Below are 13,786 nucleotides of genomic sequence, written 5' to 3' on the forward strand. Positions count from 1 at the left end.
ACTGCGAAATTTATCTGTGATCAAAGAATAACATTTGTAAAAATTTGCCCTGAGGCAATAAATGCAAGAACAGAGAATGAAAGAAAAAAGTACATGCAAGGTTATTGATCACAACTTTGCAGGTAATCAGTTCCTCCTTATCAGGAATACTCTGCAGGCCATAAAAATAATAATGTAATTATACTTATTAACATCAAATGTATCCAAGATGCATTATTGATATAGTGATCCCATTTTTGTAAAATCGTATTCGTGTGTGTGTGTGTGTGTGTGAACATGTACATCTTTTTCCCTCTTTGCTTTTGAGTTCTTAGCTAAGACTCCCTATAATAAAAGACAGATACAGGAGAAAAACAAATGCAAGTTTATTAACATGTATACCGCAGGTATACATGGGAGACACCAGGAAAATTTAGTAAACTCCAGGAGGTATCCAAGCCATCATTTTAAACACCATCTTTACATAAAGACAAAGATGTTGGGGGAGGGGGAAGGGGGGAGGGGAGCCAGTTAAGGGAGGTTACAAGGAAAAGCACAGTAAACAAGGGTAAGGTTGTTATGCAGATTTCAGTCTGCTGCCTTCTCCAAGGTTAAGCAGTTCTGTGATTTAGAATCGTCCTCCTTTTCCGGGTACAGAGGGGGAGATGTGTTAGAAATGGAGATTTCCCTTATAAATGTAAATTTCCCCACAAAAGGGTAAATTTCTTCTCTGTTCTCAGAGTTTCTCCTGCTTCTGCAAAGACCTTATTTCCAAATAAGGCCCCATTCACAAGTCCTGGGGCTTCAACATCTCTTTCTGCGGGGACACAATTCAACCCCCAACAACCGATATCTGGTAAAGGTGGCCGGTTTTCCTTCCTGAAGCTGCACCTCCCAGGTCAGGGGCTCCTCCTGGGGGACCGCAGCCCCGGGACATCGTGCACACAGCAAACTCGGACGTAGGTGAAAAGTACGGCTCCTAGAATCGTTCGAGACGAAACGTGTATGCGGCTCTGATTAGTGAAATAAGACTCATTGTGAGTGCTCCTGAACTTCTCTCCTACAGTAAATAACCAAATTATAATTGCTGCCACTTGAGGGGTCCCAGTCAGGTTTTGATGTCAAACGCGCTTCCCATACTCAGAATATGGACGAGCCATGACCGTTGTGTTCAATTTCAAAGGTAAATATTGTTAACAAAACCAAATTCAGCCCAGTAAATTTGAAGATTCCTAACTGGCTTCGTGAAGCGATTCACAGATGGGCAGCACCGCCGCCGATAAACAGCAGGGCCTCCGAGGGGGGCGCATACAAAACGAAAGGTTTTCTTAGGCAGGAGGGTGGGGCAAGGAGTTGTGAGTGAAAGAAGAGCAGGTTAGTTTCAGGCCAGGCGTCATCTTTGGAGGAAGGTGGAGGCTCTATCACACTTCTTCCTCGGGGGATGGAGAGGCCCCTGGGACAGATGACCTCATTGGTGCTAAAGAAATTCCAGACTGGTGGATTAAGATCACATTCCTGGGGAGGTCGAGCCTGCTGTTAGGTCAGGTGCCCTGGGCTTGAGCACAGGTGACGCTCTCTGGGGCCTGGTTTTCTCTTTAACAATATGTTACCCCGTCAATGCCTTAGCAGGATGACTGAACACTTTGCTATGGGGCCAGGGGCCCCAGACTTGACATAGGGCAGACCCACGTGGCCTTTGTTTGTCAAGAGGTGACGCAAGGGTGTCAACAGGAAACCGTGACACTTTAGGACAACCCACACATTACATAAGAAAGGAGTTCCTCTCCTAAGTGGGTGCCTGACCTGGGAGAAGGACATCCGGCCCAGGGACAATTACTGTGGGAGAGCTATTCTCACCAGTCAGAGCCTTGGGGGTTTCTGCTGCTGGAAGATGTTTTTGCTTTTTGGCCTCACAGAAACATCATCTGGCACCTCTGGGGAATTCCAAGCTTGCCAATGGGGAGACGGAGAAATAATGCCCTCAGATTGGGTCATTGATGGCCACCTTGATCAATGAGAACCGAAAGGGAATTGCAGCCCCTCTTGTGCACCCGAGTCAGGAGGCTCAGGTGAAAGGGGCTAGAGGAGGGGGGCCGTGAGGTCACGGCCCTGGGCCGGCCCCATTGGAGACGCGCGCCCCTCAACCCCCTTGATGCCCCCTTGACTCCCCACATCTCGCGCTCGTCTGTGAAACCGGAGCCCACCTCGCCTCCGTTCAGTCCACAGACGTTTTCGCCAAGGACTTGGGACCTGCTGGCTGTGACAGGGGCTGTGTGTGCAACCGTGAGACGTGGCAGCCTAGAGGGAGCCTTTGGGGATCGAGAGAGATGAGGTAAGTGAGAGGCCGCTGCAGGCCCCACGGATGGCTTGCTGGGGCAGGTCAGGGGCCTCCCTGTGTGACGCACAGGAGCGGCTCCCCCCAGCACAGAGACGGGGCCCTGGGAGGGAGGGGCCCCCCAGTCGGGGACGGGATGCCCCGGACTCTGCCCTGCCGGCTGGCCCCCACCTGCGCTCTCCTGAGGTCTGGAGCTCCGTCTTCCTGCCTTCGCTCCCTCCTCTGCGAGGCTGCTCCCTCTGCCTGGAGCCCTCCTCCGCTGCCTGGCCAGGTCCTCATTTCTCACAGTTCAGTCCAAATTATTAGCACTTCTACAGGCTATGAAGCCAGGTCCCCCTCAAACCGAGTTCCTCTGCTGGATTTATAATCATCCTCTCCAAAACCTCATTCCTGTCCCTGTTCCCCTCAGGATTGAGGAATATCAAAGAAAAGGGGGATTGGGCTTTCCTGACAGGCCAGTGGTTAAGACTCCTTGCTTCTAAGGTGGGGGCATGGGTTCAGTCCCTGGTCAGGGAAGTAAGATCTCACATGCTGCGTGGCACAGCCAAAAAAACAAACAAACAAAAAAAGAAAAGTGGGGCTTCCCTGGCGGCGCAGTGGTTAAGAATCCACCTGCCAATGCAGGGGACACGGGTTTGAGCCCTGGTCCAGGAAGATCCCACATGCCGCGGAGCAACTAAGCCCGTGCGCCACAACTACTGAGCCTGCACTCTAGAGCCCACGAGCCACAACTACTGAAGCCCACATGCCACAACTACTGAAGCCCGTGTGCCTAGAGCCTGTGCTCTGCAACAAGAGAAGCCACCCAATGAGAAGCCCGAGCACCGCAACGAAGAGTAGCCCCTGCTCGCCGCAACTAGAGAAAAGCCCACGCACAGCAACAGAGACCCAATGCAGCCAAAACATAAAAATAAATAAATTTAAAAAAGAAAAGGGGGATTGAAACTGAGCAGGATCCCGTGAGGCTCTCCCGGGTACAAAAGCCCCTCCGTGATGCCCCGTTTCTTGCTTGTAGAAAAAGGCTTCAGTCTCCTAGGCCTTCCCTGAGTTCCAAAGAGCAGATTCAAGCAGTCACTAGTTACAGAAGTGAGGGAATGCAGATTCACAGGTGAAGCAGTGAAGCAAGGAAGTAATGGTAATAATTCAGTGACAACACAGTCCTCGCTCCTCCTCAAGGAATACGCATAACAACCTGAGGCATGTCCTTGAGCTGATCTGCAGAAACAGGTGAAGGGTGGTGCTGGCCACTGCTGACCACAAGCACTATAGCCCCCAGAGGCTGATGACTGAGATTCCTGAACCGCCACCCTGTCACCTCACCACCAACCAATCAGAAGAAAGTGCACGGCCTGCAGCCCTCCCCAAAAGCGTCGCCTCTAAAGCCCCTTCCCGGAAGCCACTGGGGAGTTTGGGTCTCTTGAGCGCGAGCGGCCTGTGCTCTGTGCTTGGCACCTACAATAAACGCTGCGCTTCCCTTCACCACAACCCGGTGTCAGAAGACTGGCTTTGCTGTGTCAGGCGAGCAGACTCAAGTTCGGTCCAGTACAGTTAGGTCCATCCTTACAAGCTGAGACCATCGGTTTCCTTCGTGGCACCTTCCAGAGCTCTAATTAAAAGCCTGTTGGTGGAACCACGAGCGCGGGGTCTGCCTTTCCCACTGCGCTGTCCTTGCGTGAGGTCAGGGGCTTTGCGTGACCCGTGTGGTGCAGCCGGTACAGGGCAGCACACAGCAGGTGCCCAAGAGGAGGCCATTGCATGGATAAATGATGAACAAACACTTGAATGTGTGGCCGGGAGATGGCGGGAGGCTGTCACCACGCAGCGACTGGGCTACAAACCAGGGAGACAACTTTTAGGCTGATGACTGAATGGGATGCTCACGTTGTGATCAATGACTCGTCTTTGCAACTTGGACATTTTTGCCTTTTGGCCTAAATGTCTTCAGACCTGGAGAGGTGAGTCCTAACAGAAGGGCCCCTGGAGCAGGACAAAACACCCCTCGTGAAAGGGACTCGTGTTATTTCTGTGACCCTGGATATACGGTGCCCCCGGGGCAGTGGGGACGAACGTCCCTCTTGTGGGAAGGGCTTTCCTGCCCTCAGAGCCCAGGTAACAGTGCGCTCATCTGGGCCCCAGCTCCACCATGGATCAGAACATTTCCAGAAGGTTCCTGTGCTCAGGTGGAGGTCAGGGCCCACTGTGCCCGGGTCAGGGCTCCTGGGCGGGGGGGGGGGGGGGGGGGGGCCGGTGGGGCGGGGGGGGGGGGGGGGGGGGGGGGGCGGGGGGGCACACAGCTTGAAGCAGGTGCAGGGCAGGGTCCTGATAAGACCCTGTGGGCCTCTGTGGGCCTCCAGGAGACTGCACACCTTGGGTTTCACCTGCTGATGGCAGGCCCAGCCACACCCCGTGGACAGGCTGCCCCCTCACCCACGGGGACCTGGGCCACAGTCCAGCGCAGGCCCGGAGCTTTCTAGGGCTTGACCTGGAGTTAGCCGCCTGGCAGCCCCGCCCTGCCGTCCCCCACCCAGGGTTGAGCCCGCAGGTCCCAGCCAGCCTTACTCAGCACTCACCTGTGCCGGGGCTGCAGGCGGTGCTCCGCTGCCTTGACCCAAGGCCTTGCAGCCCTTCCTGCCAGTCCTCCTGTGGGCCTGGCCGAGGCCCATCTCTCTGCAGTGCGGACGTGGAAGGTCGGGGCTCTGGGCCCAAGTGCCACGGGCAAGGGGAAGCGAGCCCCTCTCACAGGCGTGAGACCCCCCCGTGCCCCGTGGACGATTTTCCTCCAGGCCAGGCCTGGGCCAGTGGTGCTGCAGGACCACAGGTACACACATGCACACTTGCACACACATGTACACACTCCCATTCCTACACACACACACTCACTCCACACGCATGCTTGCTCACAGTGAATCACATCGCCCTTCATTGAAGGTTTGGGGACAAAGAAGATGTTTGACCTGCGGCAATGGCGCATCTTGACCCTTTTTTTTTTTTTCATGTGGACCCTTTTTTTTTTTTTGGCTGTGTTGGGTCTTCGTTGCTGCACGTGGGCTTTCTCTAGTTGCAGCGAGCAGGGGCTACTCTTTGTTGCAGTGTGCAGGCTTCTCCTGCAGTGGCTTCTCTTGCTGTAGAGCATGGGCTCTAGGCACGCGGGCTTCAGTAGTTGCAGCAGGCAGTCTCGGTAGTTGTGGTTCACGGACCCTAGAGCACTCGGGCTTCAGTAGTTGTGGCACACAGGCTCAGTAGTTGTGGCACACGGGCTTAGTTGTTCCTCAGCATGTGGGATCTTCCTGGACCAGGGACTGAACCCGTGTCCCCTGCATTGGCAGGCGGATTCTTAACCACTGCGCCACCAGGGCAGCCCCTGGACCATTTTTAAAGTCTCTATTGAATTTGTTACAATATTGCTTCTGTTTTATATTTTTGCTTTTGTTTGGCTGCATGGCACGTGGTATCTTAGCTCCCTGACCAGTGATCAAACCTGTGCCCCCGGAATTGAAAGGCGAAGTTTCAACCAATGGACCACCAGGGAAGTCCCAGCATCTTAACCTTTAATATTAGTTAATAATATAAATATTATTTAATAACTAATATTAAATTTTTTTAAATGTCACATTTAAAAATAATGCTTTAAATTGTGACATTAACATAAGCCCAAAGTAAATACTCAAACAGCACGAATGAGTCCTCCACCCCAAAGGCAATCACTGTCCTTTCCCTTATCTATCAGGGCCACTGACCTCAGGCAGCCCAGCCAGCACCTGCCATGGGAGAACCACTGCCCCTCCTGGAAGGCAGGCTGGCACGGGGCCCAGACCTGCTCACAGCAGGCTCTCAAAGTGCCATTTCCTGACCCCCTACTTCCGACCCCCATGTTTGTTCTCATCTGCCCTTGCCTGCAGATATGTTTTTTGTTGTTGTTGTTGTTTTGTTTGTTTGTTTGTTTGTTTGCGGTACACGGGCCTCTCACTGTGTGGCCTCTCCCGTTGCGGAGCACAGGCTCCGGATGCGCAGGCTCAGCGGCCATGGCTCACGGGCCCAGCCACTCCGGGGCATATGGGATCTTCCCGGACCGGGGCACGAACCCGTGTCCCCTGCATCGGCAGGCGGACTCTCAACCACTGCACCACCAGGGAAGCCCCTGCAGATATGTTTTTTATCTTTACTTTTGGATTTTTTCTTTTCTTCTTTTTCTAATTGCAGTAAGATACTCATTACAAATTTACCACTGTAACCAGGTTTAAGTGCACAGCTCAGGAGCATTAAGCATATTCACATTGTTGTGCAACCGTCATCATCTCCAGAATTTCCAGAATTTTCTCATCTTCCCAAATCGAAACTCTGTCCCCATTAAACACGACTGTCCGTCCTCCTCCCCAGCCCTTGTGCCCCCACCATCTGCTTTCTGACGACTCTAGGGCCGCATGTAAGTGGAGCCAAACAATATTTTCCCTTCTGCATCTGGCTTCTCTCCGTGAGCTTCTCGTCCTTATCATTCATCTACGTTGCAGCAGGTGTCAGGATTTCCTCCCTTGCTGAGGCTGAATAACTTGGGAATTATTGTTCAGACTCTTTCCCACGTGGCTCTCGCGACCCAAGGTGGGGGCCTGCTGGCTCCCCTTCTCCTTTACCCCCTGTACGCCCACCTGGTGCTGGGTCAGAGGCCCCCCTCCCAGACACTGCAGAATTCAACTCAGAATTCCCATTCCTGGGCCCCACACAGGGGTGAGGCTCACTGCAAGGGATGATGAAACAACGAGTGACTCTTATCTGTCGCTCAGCTGCTCTGAGGGCTTTGCAGTTACACCCACCGCTCCCCTCAGCATCTGCATCCCAGGGCGGACGTGCTGCAGGGGCCCCTCCCTCACTGGGAGGCTCGGAGGCCAGGAGGCCTGGCCTTTCTCCCGAACTTTCCCTGGGGCACCCAGGCGACGCCCTCCTGGCCACAGGCACCCCAGGTAACCGACTGGGCCCTGGGCACTCACCTTGGTTCTGGGAACACGTTGCCATTTTCACCGGCAGCCTTTGAGGCCTTGCTCGACAGGACTAATGGGGAGGGTGGCGGGCATGGGGCCCACAGATGGGGCGATGGCTGGGGACAGAAGCCCTTTCAGGCGGCCCTGTTCTTCCGGGCGATGCGCCCATGGCTCTCTGGCCCCTGCCCGACGTCCTGCCTGACTCCCGTCCCTCTCTTAGGCTCCTCCGGGCTCTGCCGCCACCCACAGGCAGGAGGGCTCCAGCCCCTGAGCCCTCCCCACCCCGGCCCAGGCGGCCACCCCCGCACACTTTCTCTGGGGGAGAAGCATCCCCCGGGCGCCCCTGGAGGAAACCCTCTGGTGAGGCTGGCTTGCTAGGCCCGAGGCTGCGGCTGGCTACGCATCTGTGCCAATGAGATGAGTCTGCCGTCTGGCGAGACAGAGGCACCATTCAGGGCCGAGGGACCATCCTTTCCCAGAGAGCGGGGCTGGGAGGGGCCCGGCCCCGAGGCCCCAGGTTCCCAGAGAGAGGCCTGCAGGTGGGGAGAAGAGGCGGCCGCAGGCAGGGCGGACGGGCTTCTCAGGATTCCTGCCCTGCTCCGGGCCGCTCCCCGGGGTGCCGGCAGCAAGGCCTGCTTCCCCCCACTTCGTCCAGGGCCGCTCTGTGACCTGGGACATCATGGTCTCTGTGAGTCTGAGTGAGCCCGGGGGGCGGCGCGGGGGACCAGTCCTGACCGCCCAGCCGGCCAGCCTCCCAAATGTCCCCTCCAGGTGACTGCCTAACAGAAACCTCCAGTTCACTTCAGTTTACTGCTTAGTCCTCCCGGCTCCTTCTGTCAGGGGCCAAGTCCCGCGTGGGTCTCGGGTTTCTGCCCATTTTGTGAACGGGGACACTGGCTGCCTTTGCTTCCGACCGGCCGTCTTTTTACGGTGCTTGAACAGCGCCAGCCTTGGTGACACAGAAGGACTTGTTGGGCACAAAGGTCAGCTGGTGCCGCCCTGGTGCCCCGTGAGCCTGCAGGAGGGTGAAGCCTCTGGCCTGTGCCAGGTCTGGTCACCTGGGTTAAGCGCTGTCCTTTTGTTCTAAAACGCGGGCGTGTCCAGGGGAGAAGTCTCAGCAAACAAAAAGCACTTTCTCCTAAGAAGGCCCTTAACAAAAACAAGGGCAGTGTGGTCCCCCGAAGGCTCCAGATGGCCCGGCTGCCAGGACAGCAGGAGGGGCAGGGGAGCTCAGGGACGCCCGGAGGAAGGACCAGCCCCGGGACGTCCCTGTCCCTGGGCAGCCTGTAGAGCAGAGCCTCTGAGAGTGTGTCTCAGGGAAATTACATCCACTTTTCACAGCTTCTGTGGGAAGCTGGGTCTTTAGTGAGCGCTTTATTTTCTCTTGGTCGGCCCTGCCTGAGCCCGCTGCCTCAGCAGGACCGGTTGGTGGCCCCAAAGCCAGGGACACCCCACGAGTCCTGGCCAAAACCAGCCTGCAGGGCACCGAGGCCCCAGTCCCAGGCCGGGCAGGGCCTCGTGGGCCTGAGGTCCCTGGTGGACCCGGCGGCATCCCCCCTGCCCCTGCGCTCTCAAAGCCCCTCGGCGACGGGCGTGGCTCGTCCCGGGTCTGGCGGCAGTGTTCTGCCGCTCCTGGTCTGGCCAGTGGTCAAACCTGCAGGGTCTGACACCCCGATGGATAAAAGGGGTGTGCGCGCCATGACGCGCGTCTGTAAAGTCTACGCTGGTGAAGCCCCAGCAGGCTCGGAGCAGACGGGCGTTCCTTGCTGACAGCTTCAAACCCAAGCTAAGGCGTTGTCCCCAGTTAAGAGCTAACGTGCTAATGAGTAGCCAATTTGTTTTTTTTAAAGTCGATCTATTTGTGAAATATCAATAAAGCCTACGTTTTTAATATATTTTTAAAAGTTAAACCTAAATAGAACCTCTCTTTTCTCCCTGTGCCAAACAGATGTCTCAGTGCCCACTTGTTTGATTAACCCGACAGGAGAACTGTTGGTCCCTGGGCCAGCAGGGACCCAGGTGAAGGCCCCCCCAGCCCCTGTGGCCACTCGGCTGTGCCCCAGCTGCCCACCCACGCGGTGCTGGCCCCGGCGACCTGTTCATCAACTTGAACCTGGCCGGCTAGTGGCTAAACCTGATTGAAGAACTTCCTTCCAGGCAGTTCTCAAGAAATACATATGTAATTCTGAATCCCAAGAGAAAGCAGTCGAGAAACTGGCACGACAGGAAAAACGACTATAATTCTTCTGCCAGAGTTAGAACTTACTAATCAACACAAAGACACCGGCAGCTGGGGAAGCCCCTGGTGTCCAGTCGGAAGCTGGAAGTGCTGACGGTGGAGCGGCTCGTCTGGGAAACAGGGCCATGGTTGGCGTGTGGGAGAGATGGGGCGGCGTTGCTCCAAGCGGCTGTCATGGTGTAAGAGGCGAGAGGGCCGGCGCTGCTGGCGGTGAGTCATCCCTGCATATAAAATCCACACCAGTCAGCACACACACCCAGCGCACTGTTCAAATCCTGCCAGATGTGTTGAGGAGTAGTGTACTTGGGAGGCCTTTGGCTCCCGGTCAGTGTCGGGTGTTAACCTCGCTGGCCGCTCAGGCTTCACGTCATCCCAGCACTCCCCGAGAACGTTCGAGTGTCTGCTGTGGGCTGTGGACACTTGTAAGTGCGGCTAACCCTAATATTCCTTATTAAACGGAACTTTTTAGAGATCCGTAACGATGCAGAGAGTCTGAGAGATGGTGCAAGTATTTTAAGAATGATAAAAGAAATCAACTAGATCATAGCATTTATTGTTATATGTTTTCAAAACAGAAAGGGAATTCCCTGGCTCTTTCACTGCTGAGGGCCTGGAATTATCCCTGGTCGGGGAACTAAGGTCCCACAAGCCACGCGGCACAGCCAAAAAGAATAAAAATAAAACAGAAAAGCCAGGCTTCCCTGGTGGCGCAGTGGTTGAGAGTCCGCCTGCCGACGCAGGGGACACGGGTTTGTGCCCTGGTCCGGGAGGATCCCACATGCCGCGGGGCGGCTGGGCCCGTGAGCCATGGCCGCTGAGCCTGCGCGTCTGGAGCCTGCGCTCCACAATGGGAGAGGCCACGACAGTGAGAGGCCCGCGTACGCCAAAAAAAAAAGCCCCCAAACTTTTAACATGACCCTATCATAGGAAAATTAGTCACTCGTTTTAACCAATCAATATCAGAGACATGGAAATAAAGTGTTATAGAACAAGTACAGACTAATTTGTGATTTCAGGAATTTCTGATAATTATCAGGAATTCTGACTTTTTTAAATTTTTACATTAATTTTTATTGGAGTATGGTTGCTTTGCAGTGTTGTGTTAGCCTCCACTGCACAGCAGAATGACTCAGCCGTACACATACAGATATCCCCTCCCTTTTGGACTTCCCTCCCATTTAGGTCACCACAGTGCATTAGGTAGAGTTCCCTGTGCTGTGCGGTGCGTTCCCGTCAGTTGTCTATTGTATACATAGTATCAATAATGTAAATGTGTCAGTCCCAGTCTCCCAGTCCCTCCCACCCCACTCCTTTCCCCCTTGGTATCCAGACATTTGTCCTCTCCGTGCGCGTCTCATCAAACCTGTCAGGAATTTGGGATGCAGGACGGGCAGCCCGAGCCCACCCCCTGCCCATCCCCAGCTCTATCGGGCCCCTTGCTCATTCAACAAACGTTTCTTGAACTCTGACGAGGCCCAGGGCAGGGCCCTGGTATGCAGAGTGAGTGGACATGGGCCCCGCCCTTCAGGAGGGCACACAGGCAGGGGTGGCCGTGAACAGGTGTTTAGAGCGGGATGGGTTATCTACTGCTGCCCAGAGAAAGAGGCCAAGGAGACGCACCAGGTAGGCTGGCCTGAGAGGAGGGTGCGTCCCAGGTGGGGCGGGTGGGAGCTCCGTGGAGGAAGGGGCGGAGGGGAGCAGGGGCGAGGTCAGCGCGAGAGCTCCAGGCCCAGGGCCGCCCTCCCGGCACCACCGGCGACAGCCTGGGAACGCCCGCCTCCTGCCCGTGGGCCGGGCCTACCCGCGTGCACAGCGCATGTGTGCGCACAGAGACAACACCCTTAGGTCATCAAGTCTGGGGCCCCACCCGTCTGGGCAGCCTGATTCAGGTGAGGCGGCACGCCGGGAGCCTGAAGGGTGAGCGGCTGCCTGGTGAGGTCGGGGGGCGGGGGGGGGGGGGACCTCCTCCTGCGACCACTGTGGGAACAACTGCCATGCACGTGTCCAGGCTCAGCTCCACGGGGCCTCACAACAGGCCCGCGGGGGGCCCGCACCTGCCTGGTGGTGGCTGGGCCCGTGGCTCCCGTCCTGGGTGTGGACGGGCTGGTGGCAGCTCGCAGGCCTCCACCGGTAGGGGCGGCCCTCCAGGGTGGGCATCCCTGTCGTTACCTGGGCTTTGTACCAGTTAGTGCCCCATGGAGCACTTCCAAGGGCGGCCTGGCAGCCCCCAGCCCCAGAGCCGCTCCCCGTCCCTGGCCCTGGCTGGCCTCCAGCTCAGCCCCAGCGCCCCACCCCGTCCAACCCAGCCCCTCTGCGGCCCCAGCGCTCCCGGGGGACCCTGAGAGACCCAGGAGCCCAGGCTTTCCTCCCGGGAGGCTGGAGAGAGCATCTCGAAGGTGGAGTCTGAGCTCTCAGGGACGGCGCTGGGCGGGGCATCTCTGCTGGTGGGGCGTCCCATGTCGCAGGCACGCAGCTCATCACAGGTGAGGACAAGGCGGCTGAGAGGATTAAGCGGTGGGGATAGTGGGGACAGCATGGGTGGGGCTATCCGGCTGGCTGGCTCCAAGCCCAGGCTCCTTCCTGAGGAGTGCACGGAAGGCAAACCCTCACACACGGACCGTCAGGACCCCTCTGCGCCCCCAGCAGAGACCGTTCAAGGACGAGGGCCCTGCTTCCTGGCCTGGGTCCCTTCTCGGACAGGGTGTTGACCGGCCCCCTGGGCTCCGTCCGCAGCCTTGACTCTCCGGGAAGAAGAGGCTGTGATCCGCTGGACTGACCTGGCGTCACAGGTCAGAGGATCTGATTCCTCAGCAAATCTGGGGAGACAGGGGAGGATCCCTCAGAATGAAGGATGTGAACAACTCACACCAGCAGAAGTGATGACCCGCGCAGGGAAGAAGTTGCCAGAACAGTGGCATGGCGGCCCCGGGCAGGAGGCGGGGCTGCGGGGACGGCCCTCGGGCTCTGCGTGCTGAGACACCCGGCGCCTGGCAGCCGCTACCCCACACTCGCTTTGTGATGACTCATCAAGCCCCACGTCTGTGCTCCGGTGTGTAACAACACGTTCTTATTCTTTCTTTTTTTTTAATTTATTTTTTTTCGTTCTTATTCTTAAGGAGAGCTTTTACTGGGGGTCAGCGATAGTGGTGGGCATGTAGGCAGGTGACCCGGTCACGGGGAGCAGAACATGAGTGGGCGGGCTCGGGGGCCGGTCCGTCAGCTCGGGCGTGCACGCGGTCCCCTCTAGCCACCACGCGCCCACCACCAGGGCTCCGACGGCACAGCCACTCGGGGCCTCTGGGCACACACGTTGGCTGGCGCAGAGGCTCCGTGGTGAGGGAGCAAAGTCCAGGTCTCTGCGGCCCAGCCCTGCTGGGCCCGCTCCTCCGCCTTGGTCCCCAGCCCTCCCTGCAGATCCCAGCACTTTCCACCCGGGGCCTCTGGCCTCTGGGCCCCTCCTGCAGCCTGTCTTCCCCCCGCAACTCTGCAGGCCCCCCAGTCCGCTCCCTGCCCAGCGCATCTTGGAGGGGCAGCAAAGGGGTGACTTCCCAGGTCACGTTTCCACATCCCCCTGCTCTTTCCTTCTGCCCAGGTCCCCCCTGCACACGGCGTCATTCAGGAGGCCAGGGCCCTTCGCTGCGGGGACCAGAGGCTCCCTGCGTCCCTCGGAAGGGATGGGAAGAGCGGCTCACAGCCGGATCCGTAGCACTGCCTCGGGTGTAGACACAGGTGTGCGCAAATGTGAATTCACCTCACCCTTGTTGGGAAGGCTGGGGTGACATCCGAGGAGGCTTTGCCAGCCAGGGGGCATCAGGGCGCCGGTCAGAGGTGGGAAGAGGGTCATTCACGGGAAGGTGGCTCTGAGACCTCTCGGCCACCCTGACCCTGGCACAGGGTGAACCTGGCCGGCGGTGAAGCCTGCCTGGGTGACCCGGAGCCGTCTCGAGGGCGGCGTCCAGTTCCCACGTGAGTCCTCGGGACAATGGAGTGTGCACCGTGGCCTGGGTGCCGGGGGTGGAGGGGACGACCCCCACCCAGCTGGCAGCCCCCAGTGCTATTTGGAGGTGACTCAGGGGCCTGCCCTCTCCCCATGCGCAGCCCCGCCCTTCCAGAGCTGTGCTCACCTGCCTCTGTATGCGGGCCTCTCACTGTTGTGGCCTCTCCCGTTGCGGAGCACAGGCTCCAGAGCGCAGGCTCAGCGGCCATGGCTCACGGGCCCAGCCGCTCCGCGGCATGTGGGATCTTCCCAGACCGGGGCAC

General features: G+C 57.4%; 2 long non-coding RNA genes across 5 annotated transcripts; one reads left to right on the forward strand and one right to left on the reverse strand.

The window, feature by feature from the left end:
- Positions 1–343: 343 nt before the first annotated feature.
- Positions 344–1,507, reverse strand: LOC113617878 (uncharacterized). The gene is made up of 2 exons (XR_003431800.1): positions 1,074–1,507; positions 344–958 (listed from the first exon to the last, which is right to left on the reverse strand). It is a non-coding gene; the product is annotated as an uncharacterized LOC113617878 (long non-coding RNA).
- Positions 1,508–1,820: 313 nt separating this feature from the next.
- LOC113617877 (uncharacterized) lies at positions 1,821–10,008 on the forward strand. Of its 4 annotated transcripts, none has more exons than XR_003431798.1 (3): positions 1,821–2,311; positions 7,093–7,269; positions 9,236–10,008. It is a non-coding gene; the product is annotated as an uncharacterized LOC113617877 (long non-coding RNA). The 4 variants fall into 4 exon arrangements; XR_003431799.1 differs by lacking the exon at positions 9,236–10,008 and having other exon boundaries at positions 1,821–2,048; positions 2,199–2,311; positions 7,093–9,191; XR_003431797.1 differs by lacking the exon at positions 7,093–7,269.
- The last annotated feature ends 3,778 nt before the right edge of the window (positions 10,009–13,786 follow it).

Source organism: Aethalodelphis obliquidens, unplaced genomic scaffold (genome assembly GCF_003676395.1).
Source record: "Aethalodelphis obliquidens isolate GAN/ISIS:26980383/991018 unplaced genomic scaffold, ASM367639v1 scaffold5, whole genome shotgun sequence".
Lineage (NCBI taxonomy): Eukaryota > Metazoa > Chordata > Mammalia > Artiodactyla > Delphinidae > Aethalodelphis > Aethalodelphis obliquidens.